Here is a 27588-nt window from a genome sequence, read left to right as displayed (position 1 = left end):
ACAAACGAAAGCAAACAAAAAAAGGTCTCACTACACCTTCATGGTAAGGGCTATTATTGTTATTTACTAATCTGGGATGGATGTGTCTTTCTTGGTTGCGTGAGACCCGAGGCTCTTGGGGACCGCAGTGCCCAGCATGGAGTCTCCTCAGGACAAGCTGGCTGTTGACTAGCTAACGCCTCCAAGTCCTAGTGTCTAAGCTTTTGATGTGGTGGCTCCTCTGGGGCTCTGATGGCTGAGCGTCGGGAACTGCTGAGTCGGGATGTCTTGGCGTAATCGGGGGAATTGGACACACACGCGAAGGAGCCCGGTCCCAGTGAGGTGAGGCCTGAATGACCCTGCAGGTCGAGAGAATGCTTGAGTGGGGATGTTGCGAAAATGACCAAGGTCGGTGGGCTCTATTCAGAAAAACTCTTTGGGCAAGGAATGTATGAAAGAGGCTGGAAGGAGAGAAGGGCAGGGCTGGCAGAGGTTGCAGGAGGATATCCAGGTGGGATAGGCTTGGCCGTGGGTGAGGAGGCTAAGGCGGCTCTGCCTGCAGGTGAGGGCCCAGGAGGGAGGGGCTTGGGCAATTGTAAACATTCCCTCTACACTGTGAGGACTGTGACCACGGCTCCACAACCCGCTCCCATCCCTCCCCAAACTCTAGGCCAGGAGGGATCCTACCTCTCACCGCCATTTCTAGGCCCAGGCTGACCTGTGCTCCCGCGACATCACCTGACACCGAGCTCAGGGTGGATCAGCTTTGCTCTGTACCCTCGCAGTCCTCCCTGGGGCTGGAGCTGCCTTTGAAGTTGATGGAGAGAAGATTGGTGAGCTGTCGCCTGAGCCTAGATCTCCCAGACATCCGTGAGGGGAGGGGATCTCCACTTTGAGCCCTTTTTCGGGGGGCTGAGGTGTTGACACTTTAGTTGTCAGAACTGACGTTTCTCATCTGTGAATGCGGCGCGAAGCTGACGGAATTGCCAGCATCTCTGGGCTGCTGGGTGGCAGCACTGCTCAGCTCCAGGGACCAACCACTCACCGCACTCCTGGAGCACAACTCCAGGTGGAGCCATTCACATAGAATTTGACGTGCACGGTCGCCGCATTCCCCGCTGCCCAAGGTCGCGCGGTGATGGTGGGCCACCATCGTGCCCTTTTTGAGTCAGGGTTCTGTTTACCAGTCTAAGCTAGTTAACCTGAGGACCAGGAATATTCATGAGGCTTTGCCCGGGGACAGAGCGACGGACAAAATAGTCTCCAAAGTCATGTCCTCATGAGACATGGGCACCAGGAAACCAGAGTGTCTCCCAGACAACAGGTCCACAAAGCAGGGTGCAGTCTGAGGCCAAGTAGCAGGGAAAAGAAATGACAAACTCCATCCATCGGGGAAGGAAAACTGTCTTTCACCCCCGGATTGAAAAGAATAACCCACGTGTAAAGACCCAGTGACACTTAGTAGGTCTGCAGTTACCATGAGGTGAACCAGAATCAGTGCCGACATTCCAGTCTCTAGGTTTGGGGTTCTTGGAAGCAGAAAGGCCTAGCCACCCTGGTGACACTTGTGCATGGGAATTTGCTGAAATCTGAAATGAGATCCTGACCCAGATGGGGGTCAGGAATTTGTTTCCTTCCCTTTTTCTCCTTCTTAGTTCACTGTTTAGGATGAAAAATGACAACCAGATGAGCAAAAGAATGATTATCAGGAATGATAAATAATACACTCCAGATGTGGCCGGAGAGAAATGCAACTGAAAGCACCACCGCCTCCAAGTAGTCACGTTGGGGCGACCCCCTTCTCCCAACAAGGCCACGATGACAAAAGTTCTGTAACTCTTCTTTGGGAATTGTCTTCAGGGTATGTGGCTCAGTCTTTTTTTTTTTTTTTGCAGTACGAGGGCCTCTCACTGTTGTGGCCTCTCCCGTTGCAGAGCACAGGCTCAGGACGCACAGGCTCAGCGGCCATGGCTCACGGGCCCAACCGCTCTGCGGCATGTGGGATCTTCCCGGACCAGGGCACGAACCCGCATCCCCTGCGTCAGCAGGCGGACTCTCAACCACTGCACCACCAGGGAAGCCCTGTGGCTCAGTCTTTAAATGTCCTTACTGGTGACAGATCTTTATCATTTGCTTCTCTGGAATCAGTCAAAAAACAATTTGTAGCTAATCATGGTTTTCTTGAGTGTTTTGTAAAATGGCTAGAAAGTCCATTTTAAAACAGTCTTTGCAGCAATGGTTTAATCAAGAGAGGTACAGATGGGATAAGCGTATTTCCTCCTAAGGTGACTGTTCCGAAGGACAGCCCTTGTTTGTTCTTCCGTGTTTGTTTAGAGAAGCTAATCACAGGTATACACCCGTACTGTATTCTGTATAATCAAAGAATGTATTAGGATGTTGACGGCTGTATGCTAACTGCTTCCCCCTCCTCCTGCTATCATGACTTAATGCCTCTGAGGACAGTGCCCTTGCTTTTGCTGAGGGACAAGGGGAATAGAGGCGGGGCTGACCCAAGTGAAGAATTGGTACAATTATCCAGGGCAAAGGTTCGGATCGCCATCTACCCTCGAGAGTTGCCTAACTCTGCACTCCTTTCTGGACTAGCTCTGTGTTCGTTCTTCCAGGGGACTTGGCCAACTGGGCAGAGCCCTTTTTTAGGGGAGAGGGATTCATTTCTTAGCATGGTTCCCTGTCATTCGTGCAAAAATCAGCACAAGTTTAAGAGAGGGAAGCTGTGGGTTCGTGACTTATGTAAAAATGTTATTTTTCACAGAAGTGGAGGGGATGAGGTCAAAACGCACCCACACAGCAACCTGTTTCTAACAACGATCGGTTAACCTACATGAAGAACTCTCCAGTTGCAGAAGTTTCCTGGACGTTTGCTTTCCTGAGGAAAGACCTGGAAGAAGGGGGTGAGCCCTGGACTGGGGAGCCTGAGGGTCAGTCTCGGGAATACTTGCCCGCCTTGGGCGGTGGCCTCTCTGTCCTTTGGGAGAGGCTCCCGTCTCTGGTCTCGAGCCGGGTGTGTGTGGTGGTGTGGGTGTGATCACCGGGGCTGGGGGCACAGGGAGGGATGGCATGACCTCTAGGAGGCCCTAGTGCGGCAGAACGCTCAGCTCTCCTACTCCTTCGCTGACAGACCAAGCTGCAAATCAGGAATTTATTAGGAGCTGAGACTCATTTCCCACCCTTTACAGCCCTGACGACTCAGAGCCAGACTCTGGCAAGGGGCTTCCTCATGGTTTTAATTAGACAATTAATTTTTTATTGGGTCGTTTGATTTCCGGAGCCGATTCCACTCTCCCTCTTGTCCTCCACCTGCCTCCCAGCTGTGAAGAGCCAAGGGGAAGCCGGGGTATTCGGGGAGGGTGCAGAGGAAAAATCCGCTGTCTGCCCTGCGCTGATCTGGGAGTCAGTGAGTGGGGAGGGGGTGGGAATCCCTCTGCCCCCCTCAGCTGGTCCAGCACCAGAGATAGAGTCCAGAGCTCAGCCCTGGGCTTGCGGGGCTGCACAAAGGCATTCCTAGCTACTCCCCCAAGCTGTTGGGCTAATTAGTAACATGGGGTGGGAGCGGGGGTAGGGAACTGTGCCCAAAATACCTTAGCAGCATTTCTGCGGTTAATCCTGGCCGTGCTCGGAGACTGTTTACCCTCTACCCAGGGATTAGGAACCTGTTTGAGTTAGAAGGGCAGAGAGAGGCCAGGGCCTCTGTCCTCCACCTGCTTTTAGGAGCTGGGGCAGGGACCCTGAGCCAGCCGGAAAAAAAGGGAGAGAAACCTGTCTTTAATCTATCTCCCTTATTGATTTCCCTGCCGCCCAGCTGCTGGCCTGCTTTTGAATCTCGATCCTCTCCCCTCCTGCCTCACCCGTGGACGCTGCCCTCGTCGTCAAGTAACAAGCTGGATTCGAAAGGTGGGGAGGAAGGAAGGAGGAGGATGTGGTGGTTTAGCAGTGGGGATGAGCCCGGGTGTAGAAGGGTCCCCTGAAGGTCATAAATGTTCTCTTGGAGGGTGGGGAGTCCCCGCCCAAGATTCCCGATCATCTCCATCCTCCAACCCAGAAGGAAGAGAAGGCTAGACTCAAGGAAGAATTTACTCATTTTCAGTAGCGGAAACAAGCAGCTCCTCCTTCAGAGCTCTGAGATAGGGCAAGGCCAATTTCTATTGACAGCAACGTTGCTCAGAGGCCTTGAAATGGAATTGCGGGGAGTGAGGGGACTGTTTCCTCAGGTGCCCTGTTGGTGGGGACATTGTCACTTGTTGTCCTGGCACAAGGACTCCCGAAAGTGTGCAGTCACGCGCGCTGACTTAGCCACTCAGAGCCTAACTGACAAGCGTCTGCAGACACAGGAGTGTGCTCCGAGGAGCCTCTGGGGACAGGGCTCTGGGGTCCTCGTGGGTGGAACAAGCCCCCCCGAAGAACAAGCCAGGACACCATTCAAAGAGGGGAGCTCTGGGGACCCTCCCCGCCGTCCACCACCTCCTCTCTCATGAGCAAACCCCAGCGTTACGGCACGTTGCATCCACCCAGCACCACCCCTCACTGGCCGGGAGAACACAGACTTCCCTTGGGGCCCAGGACTGGAAGAAATAGGAGTGCATATTTATACTGGGTTGTGAGGGACACAAAGATAAAAGGACCCAGAGATCAAAGAGCCTCCAGAAGCTCGGTGTGCAGACCTCTGGGTCTAGGATTTGTTCTGTAAACAGATTTCCTTCTCCTTTGGGGAAAACTCACATGGAGGGATCCCTCCCTTAGGGCTTGTGGTGGTTCCACGCTGGGAGCAAGGGGACAGCCTGAGGTGGGCCTCGTTGGGACACAGGCCTGCCTCCTGCTGGGGCACATCTCTGACTGCCCAAGCCGTGCAGAACTCCACAGAAGAAAGGGACAGGAAAGTTGTGTACATGCCACGGTGGGTGAAAGGCAGAACGAGCCCAGATCATCCATTGACGTTTGTGCTTCCATGTGGCTCCCAGGTCGAGAGGGTTCAGACCTTCCACGACTCAGGGCGCTGGGTTAAGGAGGGTGCGTGGAGATCCTGAGCTGGGCACTTCCGGGCCACGGAGAACAAAGGAGCCGGGGTACAGGCAAACCTCCATCAGAGAGGTCGTGTGTCTGTGTGTGTGTGTGTGTGTGTGTGTCTGTGTGTGTGTGTGTGTGTGTGTGTCTGTGTGCCTGTGGGTCAGCGTCCATCCGTAGGGAGCGGGGAGGGAAAGAAATGGTGAAGAGAATAGGAGAAAGAGAAGAAATAAAAATGAAGGCACTGAAACAGAGAGAGCAAGCTAACAGACCCACACAAAGAGAGGCAGAGAAACACTGCAGGAGCCTGGGGACCAGGCAGCAGGAGGTGGGGAGGGGAGAGCCTCGGGAGGGTCAGCAGCGAAAACAATCGGCCAGGCTTCTGCCCGGGAAGGTGGGCAGGAAGGCAGGGAGGGGAATGGGTGGCAGAGAAAGCCCCCCCTTGCCGGGCAGGGCAGAGGAGCCGGAACTCGAGTCTCCCAGCTCCCAAGCAATCAGCCTTCTCCCCCTGCCCTCGCCCTGAGCCCAGAGCTGAGATTGACGGGACTGCAGCTTCTCTGGGTCTGGGTGGATTTGAATAATTAAGTCATCTGGATTCTTATGATTTACCATTTTCAGTGATAAATAGACAGTGCCCAAGCCAGCCAGTTGGCAAAACTCTGGCTGCTAGTTATAATTTGTCAAGCTGCCAGTAGATTCATGTTTCATGCTAATGGAGAGAGACTCATTGACTGGGGGAGGCGGTGACCCGGTCAGCTCTTTCCTCAGGCACCCCAGAGGTCGAGAGGTCGGGGGGAGAAAGGCCGGGCCGGTATGGATTTGCTGTAAGGGTCAGTGTAATTTTATAATAATTCAGCGGGTACACACGCTCTCGAATACACAGAGAGTCATGTATGCGGAGATATGTTCGGATCTGTGCACCTCCCCCGCCCATGCACCTGCTCCAGTGCAGGCGTCTGGGCCCAGTGCACACAAGCCTGGTGCTGCAACACTTGTCCAGCCCCCCTCAGCTCACTTGCACATGCACACCCTGATGTCCCCTTCAGGCATGTGATTACACCAAGGCAAACCTGCAGACCTGCTCAGACACCCAGAGAAACATATCTCCCCTCACCGACAGTGCACACCTCAAAGATGGGACGATACCTCTGGGGGACCCCTCTGACCACCACCCCAACCCCTTTATTTCAGGGCTTTCGTGTCTGCCGTTCCCACTGCACAACTCTTGCTCCCTTTCTAACAGTCTTCCGGGGGGGGAGACAAATGAGCCCTGGGGCCGTCCTATTTTCCAACCGGCGGGGTCTGGGTAGCCGGAGTTGGGAAAGCACGGGCTCGGAGACGGAGCATATGGAAGGCGGCAATCGAAATCCAAACTTTCTTTTCCATCAGTTCATTTATTTATGTATTTGTCCACATGCACTAAAGCCTCACGGTGGCAAGAATCTCATGACTGACCGTCATGAGAAACAGAGGTAGGGACAATGCTTCACACATAGTAGGTACTAAATAAACATCCGTGGCAGGAACAGCGGCAGCCACTGATTGATTTCTTGACAGAACAAACTACTCATTTCCCTTCTCTTCCTCCGCCTCAACAAACCTTTATCACCAGAGAAGGCCAGAGAAGAGGTGTGGGTCTGGGTGAAGCCCTCCTATTCCTTGACTTGAGAAATCTGGGCCTTTGGCGTGATAAAAAAAATGCTAATTTTATACCAACAGAAGCCATCCGGTCTCAATTTTGACCCCCAAATGCCCTTAAAATGGATCAATGAGCAAGGGAGGACTGAGGAAGGAGCATCTGTGCTCCCTCCTGCCCAGAAGAGAATGTGAATTTGCTTTGAGTGAGTAGCTTGTGAGCAGGGCCAGAAGCCACAGCTCATTACCGTCGGCGGCTTTAAGGTTTGGCGGGGGCGTGCGGAAGGATCAGGGGCCCGAGGAGAAACATTGCCTTTCCCTGTCCCCCAAAGCCCCTAAAGGAGAGAGAAAAACACAATAGCAAGCCGAACAGAGCAGAGACCGAGGCAGCAAGGAGAACCCCCAAAGACAGAAGCTGCTTCCAGCGTCAGGCTCAGGCTCGAGGATGCGGTCGCAGCTGTTGGCTCTGCCCGTGGAGATTCAAGATTCCGGATCCTGTGAAGTGAATTGGGTTCCCTCCTTCCCAGCGGGGCCAGGCTGGGGTCAAGGTGGCTGCTCTGGGCAGACAGTCTGGAACCCCTCCACCAAGGCCTGGAATAAGAGGCCTCCCTTCTTTGCCGAGCAGAGGTGGATGGCGGCAGCAGGCCCGGCTAATCAGAGGCCTTCCTTGGAGAGACGGCCAAGAGCCAGAATCGACCAGCTTCTCCATTCAAGGGAAAGAGGACCCCTAAATGCATCGGGAATAGGGAAACAGGCTTTGCTTATTTAATAGTTTGAGGCTCTGACCTGGTTTCACTGACGTCATCCCACCTGCACCAAGGTGAGCTCCTGCAGGCCCTCACTCACCCCGGGAGAGCAACAGCCTTGGGGGCACCAGCAACTCCACCCCTATGGGCAGGGGCAGGCCGACTGTGGCCTGCAGATGGGTGAGGTGGGGAAGGATTTTCTGGGGCAAGCCACGGGGACGTGAGGGCAGTAATCATGATTGCTACAGAAAATGTGTCGCTTCATCCCGCAGTTGATCAGCAAAGCTTCCTCCCCATTTTGCCTCTCATCTTCCGTTCCTAATATTTGCATCCAGGTAATGAACTCCTGAGGTCAGGGCACATGTTACCTTGTCTGAAGGTCTCAGAGCAAAGCCTCTGAGTACGAAGACAGTACAAGAGCCCCAGCCTGGACTAGATGAAGAGGGAGAGAGAAAGAAAAGGAAAAACAGGAAGAAGGAAGGAAGGGAGCAAGTGGGTGGGGGGGGGTGTGTGTGGAGAGAGATAAAAGAAGGAAAGGAGCTTGAGAACGGGGAGGAAAGCTAACAGAGCGATGCTAAAGTTGGCCGGTGGTTTGAGGGTTGAATCCTCAAGGCTTATGCTGCCCTTGGAAGATGTGCTGACCTTAGCGACCTGCCCCATCCCACTTTGGGGAAACAAAGGAGCTATCTAATTGGCTTTAACTGGGTGGTTGCTGCTGGAGCACATGGACAGGGTGGGGGAGCACAGGCCCAAGAGGCTGCAGACACACAACCACCCCAAGTCAACCTCCTCTACAGGCTGAATCTGAAGCCATTTTGCCAATTAATCTCTGTGTGTGTGTGAGTTCTGCGAAATACACTGCAGACCGAAAGTCCGCTTGCCCCAGGAAGGCATGTCCTCGTTCTCTTTCAGCGTGCGATGCTTTCTTGGTTCTTCCAGCATCTGTAAACCTCACACCAAGCTCTTTATAGATTAATCCAACCCCTTCTGGCATAGAGAAATCCCTTGCCCTGGAAGGTAGCTTTCTGGGGCAGGGATGGAGATAAGTATGGCAAAGAAGGAAGATTTTTCTTCTCACCAAGGAAGAAAATGAAGATGTCCTTCCCAGAACGCACCAGGCCTTATCATCACCCCTCTCTCACCTGCACACACACAGGCAGGCTAACCAAAGTGCCAGAAGAACCCTCCAGTGCAAAGGGTTCATTTGACACAGAGAACAAACTGAGGCCCAAGGTCACAGAGCCAGAGCACGGCAGAACAAAGCGGCCCAGGCTGCAGACAGAGGAGGCAGGTCAGGAGACAGAGCCACGGTGGGTCCGCGACTCACCCCTCTCGAAACTGCTTCTTCTGCTTCCAGCACTGCTTTGGGAGCCAGATGTTGACCTGCAGAGCCTCAAGGCCAGCCCCAGGCAGGTGCGGTTGCACGACGAACTCCTCCAGCTCTGTCAGCTACTTCGGAGAGAAGTGAGTTGCAAGAGGCTGGCCTCCGCCTCCACCCCTCCTGTGGCGCCGGCCTGCAGCCTGCCTGGGGTGGGCACTGGAACCTGGGAGGTCAGGGTCACGGCAGCCAGGATACCTGGGAGCCCCCGCCTCAGCCCCACTGGGCCTCTCCCCGCTCACCCTCCTCTCCGCGCCTTTCCTGCCGCTGTTCCTCCCGTCTAGACCCCCTTTCTGTTAACCCAGTTCCCCCTTCTTTCCTTTCTCTCTGTATATTTCTCATTTTTCCTTCCTTCGTTTGCCTTCTTCCTGCCCTCCCTCCACTTTTTTCTCCTCTCTTCCTTCTTTCCTTTTTTCCTAGCTTTCCTCCTTTCCTACCCGTCTCTCTTTCTCCCATTCATTTCTCTTTTATTTTTTTTAAAACTTCTTTCTTTTCCTTCCCTTTTCTTTTACTTTCTAGCTCCTTTCATTCATTTGCTTTTCTTTTCCTTCCTTCCTTTCTTTCCTTTTTTCTTTCTTTCATTTCTCCTTTCTTTCCTTTTCATTTTTCCTTTCTTTCTTTTCTTTCTCTTTCCTTCTCTTCTCTCATACAACAAACTAATCTTGCTTCTTCATTCTGTCCTTTATCAGCATTCCTTCCTTTCATCTCCCTCCCCTGCTCTCTCCCGAGTTCCCTCCGCTGCCCCCAGTATTGGGGCTTTCTCGAATTTTCTCTTCCCTCAGCAGTCGTTTCTCTTTGTTGTTCTCAACTTTTCCAGTCCTTTGTGCTGTTTCCTCGACCTCCTTTCCATCTTCCATTGTTTCTAAATCCTCTCTCTGCAACAAGCATAAGGCATAAAAGTGCCCCCTCCCCAGGGTGGGGCTTCCGTCCTGTGCCGGCCTAGCCACCCTTCATGCCATTCCTTCTCAACTTCCCTCAATGTGGGGTTCAATTTCAAGGGCCCAGGAATGGGGCTGTTTCCTGCTAGCTGAGAAGTCAGGGCTAGGTCCACAGCTCCCCACTACAGGCTTAGGGGACACCTGCCAAACTGTTGTCACTCCATCAATCCTAGTAAAAGAGAAAGGGGAAGAGAGGAAAAGAGAGACAGCTCCACAGACTGTGTGTGCGTGGTGTTGGGGAGGAAGGGGCAAGACGGACTGGATTCATCAAAGAGGGAGGGGGCAAAGTCCAGAACCAGGCACCTTCTCTTAGTGCACCCAGAGCTGGGGGCAGCCTGCAAAAGAAACCCCAGTCGGCTCTCGTGTTAATTTTGGGATTGGGCAGGATGAGACCTTCCATCCAACTCCTCTGGGCTGGAGAGGTGCGCAGGGCCTCGGGATGGGAGGAGAGAAAAGGGCTTATATTTGAGTATCAGTTGTCTTTACATCTGCCCCTCGACACATCCCTGCCGAGGCCCCCGCCCTGGAGACCTCCGAGTCCCTAGGCAGTGCCCCCTGCGGCCCTCCTGGACCTCTCAGCTAGGCGGGCCTAGTTCCAGGGCGCCCTCGGGAGCAGTGCCGGGGCAGCCCCTGGATTACTCACAGCAAAACCTCAGGCGCAGTGAAAACAAAGGCCTGGGAGGATTGGCCGCTCTTGACCAAAAGATGTGGGCCAAGTAGAGGCCAGAGACACCACTTGCTCGACATGGGAATTTTCTCTCCTGGATCCATGGTCCCTCCCGGCCCTTTCCAAGAAGCCGTCCAAATGCTGCAGCTGCCTCCTGCCTGGCTCCTCAGGCCAGACCTGCAAACCTCAGGCTCCACGGAGACCCTCCGCCCAGGCTGGGCCTCCCTTTCCGGGGCTCCAGAGTTCCCTTGGCCCTGCCAGTGCACCTGCCGCGGCCTCGGCCCTCGCCCGCTTTCCCAGACCCCGCAGGCCAGCCCCCGTCCCCGCCTTGGACTGCCTACTCCCGCAACTCTCCACCCGGGGTCCCCAAGTTCAGTCGCGCCCTCTGAACCAACCCTCTTTGACTCCCTTTTGAAGAGCCTCCTCCATCCCTTCCTCCCGGGACTTCTCTTGGGACGGGGGCGGGGGGCAATGCCAGACCCGGGAAGGGGGTAGGGGGCTCTTTTCCTGGCCCTACTGCGGGAGCTGCAGAAAGTTGGAAGGTGGTTGCGCTGGGGCCGGGGAGGAGCCCTCCCTGGATTCCATCTTAGGGCAATGGGTCTCTGAGTCAAATTGGAATTAAAAGGAGAAGAAAAAGAAGAAGAAATTCATGTCACTCCTAACTTAAAATCAGCAAAAGGTCCCGGGGCAGCAGGGGCCCCAGGAGGTCCCGGGCTGAGGCTCTGGGGCGATACCCCGCCCCCACCGCGGCAGAGTCGACAACTACTATTTTCGGCTAGTACGTCTCTCGCTTTCCTGGGAAAGCCCTTTGGGGATCTCCAAGCGTCTCTAAGAGCTTGCTGGATGCGCAGATTTGGGACGTGCCCGGGTTTTACCTACATCCGTAATCAGCCCTGATTGGGAAACAAACTCATCCTTCCTTTAGTCTAAGAAGCAGGGGGCCCTCCCCCTCACTTTAAACCTCAGAACCCCAACTCTGCTCCCTTCTCCGTCTCTCTTCGATAAACTTTTCTGAAGTTCCCGCAAGTTGCGTTTGGGGAAAGAAGTGATCACCCTCAGACGCTATGGGTCTCCAGGCCCCCAGTTTCTCCCATCCTCTCTAGTTTCAGAAGCAACACTCCTCGTCCCTCTGCCAGCTGCCACCTTAGTCCCCAAACCCGGGGGAGGAAAGCTGCTCTGGTCCCACTCCTCTGATCAGTGGGGATAAGTATCTGCCAGCAGGGGAGCCGGGATGGAGTAAGGAGAGACAGAGATGGGGAAAGGCAGATTGCTTTCAGGCTACAGCTCACCCCTCCCGGACCCAGCTCACCTGCTCCAGACGGGTTCCTCTTGATTTTTATCCACTCAAAAGTTTGTCCTTCTCTCAAACTGTCTCAGGAGGTGCGCAAACTCGGCCGTCGGGGTAGGGTGGGCACCCCTGAGAGCGCAGGCGCCTGATTCAGAGCGAGCCCCGGGGAAGCGGTACTCGCGTGCATCTTTCCGCAACGTGGGGGCCCAAGCAGTGATCCGGAGGCAGGACACTCAGGCACCCGGGGTACTGGGTCAGGCTGCCAGCCCGGGACTGCCCGGGGCAGATTGGGCGCTATAGAGGGAGAAGCCAGCGGGACCGGGCAGGCTCGGGGAACTGGAAGGAGAGGACCCTGGGTGCCTGGCGACGTCTCTCGCTTCCTCCAGTTTGCGCCCTCCCGGGTGTGTCCCAACCCACAACATTCCCTCAACCCGTTCTGGGGCGACACTCACGGCCCGGACTAGGCAGAGAGGGAGGGTGAGGGGACGAAGTGACCCCTCTCCTTAGCCCCTCCCCAGCGCCCGCGCCACTGCTCCCCGCCCCCGCTTCCCTGCCCAGAGCCAAGGGACAGACAGAGAATTGCAACTAGAAATTCGATCGATTGGTACGAGGGACCACGTGGTCCGGGGTTGGCCAATGACCAGGCCGCCCGGGATGAGCTAATAATGGAAGCAATTTGTAACTTTCAGTAGCTCTCTAGGCCTGGGTACCGGAGGGAGGGAGGCGGGCGGAGGTGGAGAAATGGGTGACCCCCAGTCCTTCCACCCTCCTCATTCGTTCAGAGCAGCGGGATCCCCGAATCCTCCTTTCCCCCAACACGCATGCACTCGCAGAGTCCCGCACCCACTTCTGTCCGGCAGCCGCTGCTCCAGAGCAAGGTAAGCGGGTCCTCCATCCCTCAAACACCCCCAGCCCCATCCTTTCTGGCACCTGCAAAAAACGTCCCTCTTCTTGCCCCATTAGACAATTTAAATCCGGTTTTGTTTTTCTCTTAGTTGAAAAAATATAATCCTTTTGTATTTTTTCGTATCATTTCAGATTTGTGGAAAGATTAAGTTCAGATTAATATACTTTACTTGGAGGGTTAGTGGTACTTTTGGGATCAATTTTATATTCTGTTCTTTTGGAGAGGAGCATTCTACTTAAGGAGAGTTTGCAGATGAGTTACACCCTACGTTTTTGCAAGTTTCACTTTTCTGATGATGTTAAGTTCGTGCCTTTCTCCATCCCATCTTCCAATTTCAATATTTACAAATAATAAGTTAACATATTTCAAGTTTATTCGTTTGTTTTTTTCCTCCGTCACTAGTTGTTCAGCTGTTACTGAATCGACACGATTTTGTTTTTTCTCCTGGTGTGGACCAAGCCTTAGTTTTGTGTTGATTTCTCTTTTTGTTTTGTAAATGAATTTGTTGTTTGGGAAACTATGGGAGTGTGAATGAGGTCTCTTTTGACTCATTCGATCCCTCCTATTTTAAAGAACAATTGAAGTGTTGTATACATTGTCTTCCATTTTTGTTGATGTTAATCTTTCAATTTTGATGTATTTTACCTCCTTTTAAAACCTGACCTGTTCTTTAAATTTTATCTTTTGTGTATGTTAAACCATCTTTAAAGTTTTAATTTTATAAACTTCACCATTTTGTACATTTCCTTAGCCTTGTTCAGCCCCCTTTGCCCTCCTGCATCCTCCATCTCAGACCTCCCACCCCTAGTTTCCACAGTTCCCAGCTTCAAATTCGATTCACCCATCCAGGCTAGGTGGGACGCCTGGGAAGAAGAAAATGTCCTACTTGGGTCACAGCTTACACTCGAGGTTCTGGTTCTGGGCACCTCTAGTCCGACTCCCCAAGCCAGCAAATTCAGGGAAAGCAGAATTTCTGTTTGACTTTTTAGTTTGGGACCAAGCTCTTTCTCCTTGGCTCTATTCTGGGGAAGTCTTTGGTATACAGAGTTGAATTTTTAGTTCTCATCTTGTCCCTGAATTCTAAGAAAAGTACCAGCAGATATTTTTTGCTCCCTTAAATGTAAGCTGCTGGCTCGGGGTCAGCCTGTTGGGACTCTTGCCTCCTGGGAGAGGATTCCCAGAAGGGAGACACAATGTTTAGTCCCCTCTTTTATTTCTAATTAAGGTGGAGGTGGCAGGGGTTGGGGGACCCCATTTTGATCTCCAGCTCTGGCTTTGAACGGACACAAAGAAGGAGAGAGAGCTGGCCTAGGGACTAGATCACTTTGGGTCAGTGGGATCCGGTTTAGGAGAGTTTGCGGTAAACCCCAGCTCTGAGGACATTCTAGCGACACTGTGAAGTAAATCATCAAAATGGTGTGATGTGGTTTCAGCCCATTCAGATTCATCGCAGGTACAAAACTCAAATGATGAGAGAAATCTGTTTCCCAAAGATCCGCCTCTGCTGACTTTGTCCGTTCCTCTGAGGGAAACAGCCGAACTCGGCAGAAGTAACACTGCCACGGCTCCTCCCCGCTTGGTCCCCAGCTCCGTCATCACATTGACATTCTGGGCACATTCGGCCCAGCCCCCGTACCCGCTTCTCCCAAGTATGAATCTAAATTACTATTAATAAGGGGCTGCTCCAAGTTAATTGGCATTCAAAGAATTCATTTCAATTTGTTAATATTAAATGAACGCTCTGCACTTTAGCTCCCTTCTTCGCCCTGGATTCCCAGATGAGTGATGGGAAGTGGGGGCGGGGGAGGAGGAAGAGGAAGGTTTTATTTCTGATTCCGGCACAGCCGCTGCCGTGCCTCCTGGGGTGGGCGGGGCCGTGAGATCCAGGTGCAGCGGGGGGCCTGAAGGGGGACTGGCTGATGGTCTTTTTAGGTGAAATTCATCTGATCCCGCTGGAGCTGTCGGGGGAGGGCAGAGGGGAGCTGCAACTCTTGCAAGTGAGCGTCTCATTCTTATATCCAGAAGAGTCAGTTGAGGCTCTGAGAGCTTAATCCCCACTTCAGGTCACACATCTGGTAGTTGGGTCTGCGTGGCACCAAAACCATACCTGGGCGGCCTGCAAGGCACAGCTCTCCAGCCCGGTCTCACCTTCCCTTCCTATAGTTCTGGCCGTCCTGCTCCCCCTTATTTGTGGTCACGCCTAGTGACTGGGAACAGGGGTTAGAGAATGAGGTGCGACTGAGAGAGAGAGTGGCAGGGGGGCAGTGGCAACAGAAACTTTTCTCACATCCTTGTGAAGAAAGTGGATAGAAAGGTAGTCTCTCTGGAGGAAGCCTGCTATCGCTTTCCTGGGGCTCTGATCTCGGGGTGGATGGTGGGACCTCATTGGGAATCACTGTTTTCTGAACTGTGGACTCTAGTTCTCCTCCTCTGGGAGGGGAAGAAGAAGAGGGCGGCTCAGCTGGGGGGTTTGAGCCCTGGATTAAAACTGCTATAGTTGTCCACTTAATCCTTCTCTCCTTGTTCTGTGAGGGTAGAGAACCTCCGAGCTGGACAATCCATCTCCCGGCTGCCAGGTGTGGCCAGAGGGGAAGGTGAGCCGAGTAATGTCATCAGAGCCTTGAGACATTGGGTAAGTTCTCCTTTTCATGAGCTGGACCAGATGTGCCTGAGACTGAGCTTTGACCATGCAGTTGAGGAGAAATCCCTAAGAGAGGGCAGAGCAAGAGTAGAACAGGAACCCAAGTTCCTGGTGGACCAGGTGGAACAGAGCCACCTGCTGTCTGGGACTGCTCCCTTCCAGACCGTTTTGTGACAAATAAACTTGTTTTCTATATGTGGCTGTGTTTGGGGCCCCCTTTTTTTTTTTTTTTTTTTGGCGATACGTGGGCCTCTCACTGTTGTGGCCTCTCCCGTCGCGGAGCACAGGCTCCGGACGCGCAGGCTCAGCGGCCATGGCTCACGGGCCCAGCCGCTCTGCGGCATGTAGGATCTTCCCAGACCGGGGCATGAACCCGTGTCCCCTGCATCGGCAGGCGGACTCTCAACCACTGTGCCACCAGGGAAGCCCGGGGCCCTTTTTTTAATAGCAGTTTTGCGATCATCCTTCCTAATATACCTTCCCACCTGAGGACAGAGATGGAGGGGACCTTGGAGATCATCCTATGCTTGGCCAAGTCCCTTCATGTCACCACAGGGGCCTGGGTATCTCCCATCCCCACCGTCACTTCAACCTAAGGACCTCAGCAGGACACTCATGTTAGATGTTGGGTTGCTACATAAGGTTTTATTTGAAGAAAGGACCCTGTGGTTAAAACCAGTTTGAAAACCCCTGAAAGTTCAATCCCCTCCCCTGTTTTTTTAATTACAGCCAAGGCCCAGAGAGAGGCAGTGACTTGCTTAAGGTCACACAGTTTTTCTGTCCCTTTCTGAATCCCATATGGGGTTCTCTAACCACCATATCAGCTGCCTCAACAAATCGCAAGGACAGAAAGAACCCAAACCAGGCAGGGGGCCTGTGTCTCCTCCAAAAAAGCTCTGGAATAGCCAGGCCATGTTTCCCTGATTTCCCCTGGGTCCCTCCAGTTGGATGTCTGCCTTGGAGACCCGCCTCCCTGGGCCTGGAAACTACCGGGCTGCACCTTTGCTCCAGCCGCCTCCTCACCCAGATGGTCAAATATGCAAAGCAGAGCTGGGGCCAGAGCCTAGCTCCCTGCCTCCCTCTAGTCTTTCCACATTTGTATCTCCCTCCTCCCCCCATCCAGCCCCTTCCTAGTAGCCCACCAGGGAGGAGAAGGGGGAAAACTGTCATAAATTTCCCCTATTTATACAAGAAGACAGAATGTTTCTCATGCCAGAAAAAACACAGAGAGGGAGCTGTCAGGGGAGAAGGGACCCAGCCCCATACCTCTGGGGCCAATTTATCTTCCTGAGTCATGGCTTGGGGGCTACCCTAACACTGCCTGTGTGACTTGCAGGCTTTGGCTTGGGGGGCAGCCAGGACAGACTGTGCCTGGGCTTTGTTTGGTCTTCCTGCTCCGTCTCAACTGCTCCGTCTCCGTTTCTCTCTCTCTCTCTTTCTCTCTTTTTAAAAACAAGTTTCTTGAGATATAATTCACATACTGTACAATTCACCACTGAAGTGTACCATTCAGTGGTTTCAGTATAGTCACAGATATGTGCAACTGTCACCACAGTCCATTTTGGAACATTTTCATCACCCGTGAAAGAAATCTTATAGCCTTTAGTTACCACCCCCTTTTACTCCTCCATACCCTTGCCGGCCCTAAGCAAACACTGATCTGCGCTCTATTCCTATAGATTTCTCTCTTCTGGACTTTCACATCAAGGGAATCATATACTGTGTGGTCTTTTGTGGCTGGCTTTCACTTAGCTTAATATTTTCAAGGTTCATCCGTGTTGTAGTATGTATCAGTGCTTCATTTTTTTTTTTTTTTTTTTTTGCCGTACGCGGGCCTCTCACCGCTGTGGCCTCTCCCGTTGCGGAGCACAGGCTTTGGACGCGCAAGCTCAGCGGCCATGGCTCACGGGCCCAGCCGCTCCGCGGCATGTGGGATCTTCCCGGACCGGGGCACGAACCCGTGTCCCCTGCATCGGCAGGCGGACTCTCAACCACTGCGCCACCAGGGAAGCCCGCTTCATTCTTTTTTGTGGTTGAATAATATTCCATTGTACTTTTGTTTACCCACTCTTCCATTGATGGATGTTCGGGTTCTTTCTACCTTTGGGATATTATGATTCTCCCCTAACTCTTATGTCTCTAGACAGCCTGGATCACATAGAATGAGGTCTGTGGGCAAGAATGGATGTGTCTTAGATGAATGGATAAAGAAGATGTGGTGTGTGTGTGGGTGTGTGTGTGTGTGTGTGTGTGCGTGTATGAATATTACTCAGCTATAGAAAAGAATGAAATAATGCCATTTACAGTAACATGGATGGACCTAGAGATTATCATACTAAGTAAGTCAAAGAAAGACAAATATCATATGATATCGCTTATATGTGAAATCTAATACAAATGAACTTTTTTTTTTTTCTTTTGTGGTACGCGGGCCTCTCACTGCTGTGGCCTCTCCCGTTGCGGAGCACAGGCTCCGGATGCGCAGGCTCAGCGGCCATGGCTCACGGGCCCAGCCGCGCCGCGGCATGTGGGATCTTCCCGGACCGGGGCACGAACCCGCGTCCCCTGCCTCGGCAGGCGGACTCTCAACCACTGCGCCACCAGGGAAGCCCCCAAATGAACTTATTTACAAAACAAACGGATTCACAGACAGAAAACAAATTTATGGTTACCGAAGGGAAAAGGGGAGGGGATAATTAGGGGTTTGGGATTAGCAGATACACACTACTATGTATAAAATAAACAACAAAGTCCTACTGTATAGCACAGGGAACTATATTCAATATCTTGTAATAACCTCTAATGTAAAAGAATCTGAAAAAGTATGTATATGTATATATACATATATTTGTATGTGTATATATATAACCTAATCACTTTGCTGTATACCTGAAACTAACGCAACTAACACAACATTGTAAATCAACTATACGCCAATAAAAAAAAAAAAACATGTGGAGGCATAAAAAAAGATATTAGTTTTATTGTTAATTATTGATAACAATAAAAATTGAAATTATTACTAAATAAAATAATAAATTACAAAATAAAACCTTTGGTTGTGCAAAAACAAAAAAAGAAGAATGGATGTGTCTTATATGTGGGAATACCCAATATCCATGAAAGCAGGGTCTAGGGAACATGCCTTCTTTTGTGTTAATTACACATAATAAGCTGGAATTTTCCTCCCTCTGTAAGTTACTGAGGGGGCGCTGCTCCTTCCATTCTCTCTTCATTCTTTTCTTGTTGCTGTGCTCCTCAGAGTTGGGGACTCAGAGCCTTCTCCAGGGGTTTCAGAGACACAGAGTAGATGAATGGATGTCTTCCCACTGGGGAAGCGGTTCCCTGAGTCTGGTCTCCAGCGATCCTCCAGTATTTCACAGTTGAAGGAAGGTCTGTGGAGGCTCCAAGGTCTGTGGGAGGTGTGATGGAGCCTAGAATGCAGGCCTCCTGCCCCCACCACCTCCTTGCCTGGTGCATCTCAGTGTCGCAGACAGGCTTTGAGCTCCACCCTCCGCTCACCTAGCAAGTATGCACAAAGCATCCGGGGAACCCAAGAGACACTGCCCCTTCCCTCATGAACCTTGCAGTTTTAGTGGTGAGAGTAAGATAAACACAAGTGAGCAAAATAACGGCAAGTTCTGCAAACATTTGCTGAATGAATGAATGAACAAATGATGTACCTATTATGTGCTCCATAAAGAAAATGTAAGCAAAGCAGAGCTGTCAATCACTTTTTCTGCCACCAGTTTTTCCAGTCTGGAAAGCAGCACTGCTTCTCCATCCCTCAGAGGGAATGGTGTGCGGACAACGGAAAGCATCAGCTAATAATATCTACCAAGTATTGGACTAGCCATGTACCAAGGGAGTAATATATCTCACTGATTTTCACTCGTTTTTTTGTTTGTTTGTTTGGTTGGTTTTGCCTTGTCGCTCGGCTCACAGAATCTTAGTTCCCCAACCAGGGATTGAACCCGGGCCACGGCAGTGAAAGCACCAAGTCCTAAGCACTGGACTGCCGAGTAATTCCCTTTCCCTCTTTGAATTAGGTATGATTATCCCCATTCTGAGGATGAGAAAAACTGACTCAAAGAGATGAAGTAACTGTTTGAAATCATGTTGGTAGCAGTAAGTGGCAGCACATTCGTACTGGACTCTGGGATGGATTTGTTTTTTATTCCCAGGTCTCCACGACAAAGACAGATACATTTCTTTCTGAGGCCCCAGCACCGAGGAGCTGGACACCCTCCCCTGTCCTGCCCTGGCTCGGCCCCTCTCCTCCCTTTGCCCAAAGGCAAAGTGGACTGAGGTGGAGTTGCCAGCTCCTCTCTGGAAGCTTGTGTCCACTGGCTATACCTACCTCGTGGGTAGGAAGGGAAGGACCAGTTTTGCTTTCAAAAGCCTTATCCTTCCAGCCCATGCTGTGTGGGAGGGACCACAAGAGGCCTGGATGTTGTCAAGCAAAGGCTTGAACCAGCCAAAGAGACGATGATGTTGACAAGAAGGGGACCTCAGCAAGGCAGATAATTAGAAACTGACGACTGACAGCCCTTTGGCGTCCACCCGCCACCCCCCACCAACCCCTGCTCAATCAGGCACGTACACGAGCTTGACGACAAATAACAAACTTTAACATGTTTTAATTTTCACATGCATTTGTTCGCTTCTCAGAGCAAACATAAGATGCATCCAAGGCTGGGCTTATTACAGAAAAAAAGTTTCTGAGACTAGAACCCAAGTGTCCTGCTCAATTTCATGTAATGAAATTTATGTAGGGCTGACTACGGACCATGTCCTCTGTTCACTATTTCATGACTATTAACTCATCTCTTTTCCACCACCATACGAACTAGGTATTGGTATTCTCCACGTACGTTTTTTAAGATGAGGAAACTGAGGCATAGTCATGAAGCATCTTACCCAAGGTCACACAGTCGGCAAATGGCAGGGCAGGGATTACGAAGCCATCCGCCCAGCCCCGGAGTCTGTGCGTCATCGCTCCGCCAGGTGGGCTTGGCGCAGTGACTATACTTGGGAAGTCGAGTGTGTTTTCCTGTCTGCCTCCCTCCCCTTCTCCTCAGTCTTTATGGCCCATTGGAAAAAGCAAGGCAGAGCTGTGGCTCCCAGGGTGACTATCCTTCAGCTGCCTCCTTGGCACTGTCATTCTCGCCTCCCGTCTCTTGCCAGGGGCTCCAGCCGGGAATACCACAGACGGTTTGCTATGGATGAAGACTCCTCTGGAGAAAGCTCACAGGAAGGCTGCTGTGAGAAATGAAGTCCCTTGCTGTTTCCCCGATTCCTTCATCAAGAGGAGCTAAATGAAGTCACTGCACATTTGAACGGGGGCCATTAAAGCGCAGCCTCTGACCAGTTCAGAGGCAGACGTGGGCTTGGACGGCCAGTGACTGAACGGCGGCGGCATGGAAAATCTGAGGTGCTGGATGGTTGAAATAAAGCTCCTGTGGGAGGGTTATGTGTGCCTCACTCAACAGTGCTCCCCGACGGGGGCCCAGGGTGTGCACCTGAGCTGTGAATAGGCTTGTTCATTGACCGGTTAGCCCCTTATTTATTCAGTAAGTTCTGATTATGTACTTAAGAGGCACCGTGCTAGGTGTATAGGATGGACAAGACAAAATCCCCACCCCACAGGGGCTACAGTCTGGAGAGGGGAGGCCGGAGCAAGATTACAGTGATCTGTACCAAGTGCTGAGTAGTCTCGTGTCGCCACTTGACATCACTACCCCCCACAGCTGCCCTCCTCCTGGCCTCTCCCTATGCTCAGTGTAGCCCCCTTCCCTCCAGCTTCTTTCTGCCTGGATCCCATCTTCCTTCTGAGCTGGGTCGCTGCTGGGCTGCAGGCAGTGACAAAGGTGGCCATAAAGCAGCAGAGTTAAGGCCTCAGTGTCCTAAGGGAATCCCAGGTGCAGCGGGCTGGGTGATGTGGTTCGCCTCCTCTGTTCTCTGGGCCACCCTGGCCCTGGAGGCTGCCCTGTGCAGACGGCATCACCTGGGCTCCCGACTTCCCATCTGTGCTCGGGCCTGGCCAGCACGGGTCCTGGCAGGGAGGGGAGAGAGGAGCCACGGTATTTGTCTCCCTGTCCCCTGCCCGCCTCCCTGCCACCGGCCTGCCTGCAGTCCTGGCAGGGGCTGTGGTTCCCCAATGGCCCCGGCTTTGCTGGGTGGCTGCTCTCCCCGACCCCAGTTTTGTCAGCACCATTTCAACCCTTTTGGTACCTCATCAACCCTGAATGGTTCCCTTAATTCCAACTATGCCTTGAAAATGGTCATGTCATTAAACTCTCTTCAGTGGAGCCCTTTTGAATGTGTCATGTGTTTGCTGTTGGGACCCTGACTGGCTCACCTGGGTGTAGGTGGGGGAGGGAGAGCAGGCAGGTTGGGGCCCCAGGTGAGCTTTATTCCTCCTCTTCTCCAGGGGCTCCCCGTTGGAAGAGAGAGGCTTTGGACCAAGGAATGGGGGACAACTCTCTACGGACGGTTTCCACTGAAGGATGAGGAATCACCGCCTGTAGCTCCCTGGAAAGCAGAATCAGGTGGTGCAGGTCAGGGAGATCAGCTCGGTGGTTTGTGACCCCCTAGAGGGGTGGGATAGGGAGGGTGGGAGGGAGGGAGACGCAAGACGGAGGAGATATGGGGGTATATGTATAGCTGATTCACTTTGTTATAAAGCAGAAACTAACACACCATTGTAAAGCAATTATACTCCAATAAAGATGTTAAAAAAAAACAAAAAAAAGAGGTGGTGCAGAAGGGCTTTTTGTTGGGCCAAAGGGAAGGATATTACAACTGAGGACCGACGCTGTGGTGACCTCTGACAACACTTCCCAGCTCCTTCATCCCTCCAAGTGCCTGTCCTCATTTTACAGGTGAGAAGCTTGTGGCTCAGAGAGGGAAAGAGGGAGCAGAAAGGAGCTTCACCCCACCTCAGTTGCTCTGTCAATCAAAGAGAAGCCTCACTTTGTGATCAAGGGCTTGGCAGGGTAACAGACAAATCTCCGCTCAAGTGTCAGCATAGCACTAGAATCTGCAGCCAGGCTAAGAATTTGAATCTCGGATCCACCTCTTACTAGCTGTGTGATCTTGGGCACGTTACTTGACCTCCCTGTGCCTCAGTTTCCCCAGCTATAAAAATGGGGCTGATAAAAACAACACTCCCAGAGAGGGTTGTGGAGACCGTGAAGTGATCTTATGGTTATGAGGTCCTTAGGAAGCGCAGGCACACAGTGTAACACTATGTGTAAGTGATTTAAAAATTGAGCCTTAAAGGACTGAAATACTGTAACTGCTATGACATGAGCGAGCCTCAGAAACGTGCTAAATGAGATAAACCAGATGTAGAAGCTAAAAAAAACAAGGAGCCTTAAGCTTTCTCTTTATGCTCTACCCCCCGCCCTCTTCTCATTGCATGCCTTCCCTGCCTTCTCCCCAAGGTCCTGAAAAAGGGTGAATGCCTACCAGGAGCCCATTGACAGGTCTGTTGATTCCCAAGCCCTCTGTGAGCATGATTTGCTCTGCCCTGCCCCCAGATGTCCCCATTTTGGAGACAGCCACAAGGACCAGACTCGGTTGGGTCATCCACGCCAGGTCCCTGCACCCAGTGGGATCAGCTTCTCTGCGTGCACAACGGCCTCTTCCCTCCAGCCCCCCTCAGCTTCCGGAGCGGCAGGGGGCCCGGGAGCTCTTGGTAACAGCACATTAAGCCCCTGTTTTGTGGGAACTTTAATTTAAACACAAATTAGAGAAGGCAAATGACTCTGGCAGCCAGATAAGCCATCCCTGGAGAGCAAGGAATAAGCCCAGAGAATCAGCTGAGGTAAGGCCTGAATTTAAACTCTGTAGATACTCAGAGGCCTGGCACAGGTGGAGGCTGGAGGTCCTCAGTGAGGAACCCTGGAAGCCCCACACCCCAGCTGCCCTCCTCTGGGCTCCATGCCAGCTGCCATCTCCTCCATTCTCTATATTTCCTTTTTGCAAAATTCCAGCCCAACTCCTGATGCCATCACTCCCCGCTCCCACTCTACTGTTTTGGAGAACTCCATTCGTATATTTTGTTTCTCATCCTTCTCTGTAATCCACTATCTGAGAAAGTTCTGCTTGTTATCTAACCTCTATCTGCTCTGTTACAGTTGGAGGCTAATGTATCCTGTTTAGTGGTGGTTCAGGGGCTTCTATTCAGGAGGCAAATGTGGGGTAGCGGAAATAACCTGAATGCTAAAAGGCCTGTGTTTATTTCTCTGGGTCTAGTTTTCTCATCTGTACAAAGAGTGTGTAAGAGGGTCTCTAAGCCCCTGTGAGCTCCAATTTTTCACAGGAGAATTGGAGGACAAGAACACCCCAGGAAATCTCTATTGTTCTATAACCCAGGAATTTCCCACTGTTCTAGAAACGCTGTTGGATATTGGGGGTGGGGTGGGGATGGGGAGAGCAGTCAAGCCTGTCTATCCCTCTGTGGGCGGGGTCTCCGGGCTCTGCTTCCACCCCTCCGCATGCAACCCAGACCCAGGCCCAGGCCCGGGCCCAGGAGAGAGGCTGCCTTTCCAGTTCTGTCAAGGCCTGCTGAGCCCAGCTCTGTGGGGCTGTGGCGCTGAGATGTTGTCACCGTCCCCTGGGGTGGAAGTGACATATGTCCCCTCTGTCACAGCACCTGTGAGGGTGGCTGAGGGATGGCAACCCCCAAGAGGGCGGAGTTGTACCCTCTCCAGCTGACCTTGAGAAATCTTCTTATCCTGCTTTTCGGGGAGATTTAAAGTGAAGGCTGAGGAGGGACACCATCACAGCCCCAATGCCAAACGGGAAGCCGCTGTCTTTTGGAGAATGTAAAAGAGCACATCTTGGCTACAGCAAGAGGGAAGAGAGTCAGACCACAAGTAGAACTTTCAGGTTGGGTACTGGAGCAGACGGTGACCCCAAGAGGTCATCCAAAAGGGAAAACCCATGGCCCTTGGTCTCAGAGGGTGTCCGTGAGGCCTGGGTCGCTGGCAGGGGTGAGGACAATGACCCCGCAGCCCGTGCCAGCCTGTGACTCAGGAGTCAGAAGGTCCCTGTGATCGGCAGAGAAGGACCTTGGCATTTTCTCTGGCCCAAGGCCCTTAGACAGAGGTGAGCAGCTGCCACTGGGGCCCGGGGCCCAGCTGCGTCCCCACCTTGCCCTCCTTCCCCCTCCCGTGTGTCTGGCTGCCCCTGGAGCCCCAGGCCTGTCCGCCATCTGGGCAGCTCAGAGGAGAGCCCACTGCCAAGGGAATGCCAGTGTTGATTTATAACCCATAACCTTGGCAGGCTCGGCTGTGTGCCCGGAACCTCCTTTGCTCGGGAAAGAGGCGCTCCTCTTAAAGGAGCAGTGCAGTGGAATGCGGGGAAGTCCAGGAGAAATGCTGAGGCAGACAGGGGGCTGGCGAGGACCGGTCCACCCCTCAGGACTCTGGGTGGCTGTCATTCCCTAGGAAAGCTTCTCCACCGACCGTCACGTCCCTCATCACGCACTTCTCTGTGGACTTAGCCCAACTCTAACAGTTTAGTTTGTTTAACCTTAGTCTCTCCTCATAGACTGTCAACCCCGTGAGGGCTGGAATCAGAGCCGTTGTGTTCATCCCTGGATGTGCGGCACCCAGCACAGCGCCTGGCACGTGACAGGCTCAGGGAGAATTTGTCAAGCACAGAAAAGAATAAATAAATGAAGGTCCCTGCCCATGAGGTCTGGAGAGGACCACAGCCTTCCTGTTGCCTGTCATGGTTTTTAAGACCCTGCACCACCGGCCTCCACCCCCAGGACTTCTCCCTCCAGACCCTCCCCCACTTCTGTCATGTCAGCTGGGACCAATGGGGCCAACCTGTTACCCGGATGCACTTGCCTCCCCCATTTCCATGGGTCATATCTACCAAGTCTTTCACACCATGCTCTTTTCCTCCCATTTTCCTTCCTTCCACAAGCTTTCTCTAATTGCCTATGACCTCAGCCCCTCAGATATTCTTTCCCACACTATTGTCATCATGGAAGTGCTTCAACCATCCATCCATCCATCCATCCATTCATTCATTCATTTGTTAAGATATATACTGAGGGGACTTCCCAGGTGGCACAGTGGTTAAGAATCCGCCTGCCAACGCAGGGGACACGAGTTCGAGCCTTGGTCTGGAAGATCCCACATACTGCGGAGCAACTAAGCCCATGAGCCACAACTACTGAGCCTGTGCTCTAGAGCCCGTGCTCCGCGACAAGAAAAGCCACTGCAATGAGAAGCCCGCGCACCGCAACGAAGAGTAGCGCCCGCTCGCCGCAACTAGAGAAAGCCTGCGCGCAGCAACAAAGACCCAAAGCAGCCAAAAATAAAATTAAAAAAAGATAGACTGAGTATCTACTACATGCTAGCACTGGGTGCTGAGAATTCATGGATGAACAGGGCAGGCATGATCCCTGAACTCTGGGACCCTGCATTTCAGGGGGTGAGACTGACCCCCCCAAAATAAGTAAGTAAATACATAAATGCAAGTTGAGATAACTGCTCTGAAGAGAGCTAAGGTAAGTGGGGCCCCATTACATCGGGGTGGGGTCAGAGAAGGTTTCTCAGGGGAAGCAGAGAATTTGGGCTGAGATTTGAAGGGGAAGAAGGAGACATGTGAAGAGCAGGAGAACAGGATTCCAGAAGTGGCTCAGCGCCCGGGTGTGCATAGTAGAATCTCCAGGGGCTGGGGGTGGGTAGCTTTTCCATCTCCTCCACTCCTACCCCTTCGATATGGGAGGACCATCGTTTAAGATCCTTGGAGAAGCGGCCTCACTTGGCAGCCGGTCAGAAAAACAATCTCAGGTTCCAGTCGAGATCTACGGAATCAGAATCTGCATTTGAACAAGACCCCTAGTCATTTGTAGGCGCAGGGGTGTTTGAGAAGCGCTGACCCAGAGAACACGTCAAAGGCGGGACAGTGTGAGGCCAGCACTGGAGTGGGCGGGGTTGGGGACAGTTGCTGAAGAGTTTGGATTTGAATCAGAGATGGAGTGTGAGAGTGTACATGTTTGTGGATGTGCCTCTGTGTGTGTGTGTGTGTGTGTGTGTGTGTAACTCCAGCCTTAATGGCTGTGAGCCATCTGAGGCTTTACATCTCCAGGCCATTTTCTTCCTGTGACCGTGGATTGCCGGGGGATACGTCTTTACTCCACTGTGGCAATGCCCCCTCTCCTTCCTGTAGCTGCAAGTGGCACCTGCCAGCCTTTGGATGGTGGGGACACCTCTGGAGCAAGGCAGGGTGAGGAGATCCCTTGTTCCTGACCTCCGGCGATCCATTTATCTGCCCTGAATCTCATAAACGCATACTGATGAGCCCAATTGCTTGCTAATGGTTATGAGCTGAGACCTGGGGATTTATGGCGGAGGCCTCCGTGGCCACAGACAGGAGCAGGGCTGCGTGCAGGAGACGAGGCTCTGCATGGATTCAGTTGGTGGAGTCCTGTGCCCAGGACCATAGTGGGGACACCACCATCTGCTTCATTTGCGGCAAAGAGCACTGCCCTGGGCAGGGGAGGTGGGCTGCCGAGAGAAATGACCTCTGACTCTAGGTGTCCCAGGGACGAAGAGTGAGTGTCTGGGAAACCAGCGCGGTGTGGCCGTGTGTGTGTGTGTGTGTGTGTGTGTGTGTGTGTGTGTGTGTGTGGTGGGTGGTGGAGTGGTCATTGGAGAAGTGAGCACCAGAATTGGAGCCATTCAAGCTGGGGTTCAAATCTTGGCCCTGTTGTTTACCAGTGTGTGACTTAAGACAAATCGCTAATCTCCCTGAGCCTCGTTTTCCCCGTTTGTAGGTGAGAATTATAATACAGTCCCATAGGTTTGTGAATATTCAGTGAGATAATATTTGCAAAAGGCACTTCAGATACTAATTGTGTGCATTTAAGTAGGTCAAGAGATTGGGATTCCAGCTCTGCCACTAACTTGCTGGGGTTCCATCTAGCATTGGCTCTGTCCCCAGCGGCCTCCCACGCATAACCTTTCTGGGCCTCAGCTGTCCCAGAGGTATTAAGAGAAGACTAGACGCAATGTCTTTTCGCACCTTCCAGCTTTGATGTTTCGTGGTTCTAACAAGGAGTCCTTGAGCTGGAAATGGAGCGTTGGAAAGGAGGCACCTCATCTTAGCCATACGGAGGGTATCCCTGCCACTGCAGACCTAGGGGCCAAGGTGGGGGTGGGAGCAGGGCAGGAACAGCCCCTCCCTCAGGGGTGCCTTCCTGTGAGCACAATCCCTGGCCGACCACCCCGTGGTCGTGGTCGGGAGCCCTGGGGCAAGAGGTGTGAAAGGCCCTCAAGGGCCCTGCAGAGGGCAGGCAGCCAAGTGGGGACTGATGGAAATGCCTGAACCACTCATGCCTGTTCCGCAAAATAACCTGCT

The 27588-nt window shown here is 52.5% G+C and overlaps 1 long non-coding RNA gene across 1 annotated transcript; it reads left to right on the top strand.

Annotated features, from left to right (window-relative positions):
- Positions 1-894: 894 nt before the first annotated feature.
- Positions 895-17858, top strand: LOC132433740 (uncharacterized). Its single transcript, XR_009521206.1, has 5 exons — positions 895-1840; positions 2753-2891; positions 3800-3891; positions 15095-15189; positions 17669-17858. It is a non-coding gene; the product is annotated as an uncharacterized lncRNA (long non-coding RNA).
- Positions 17859-27588: the final 9730 nt, after the last annotated feature.

Source organism: Delphinus delphis, chromosome 11 (genome assembly GCF_949987515.2).
Source record: "Delphinus delphis chromosome 11, mDelDel1.2, whole genome shotgun sequence".
Taxonomy (NCBI): domain Eukaryota; kingdom Metazoa; phylum Chordata; class Mammalia; order Artiodactyla; family Delphinidae; genus Delphinus; species Delphinus delphis.
This window is presented reverse-complemented; position numbering and strand designations above follow the sequence as displayed.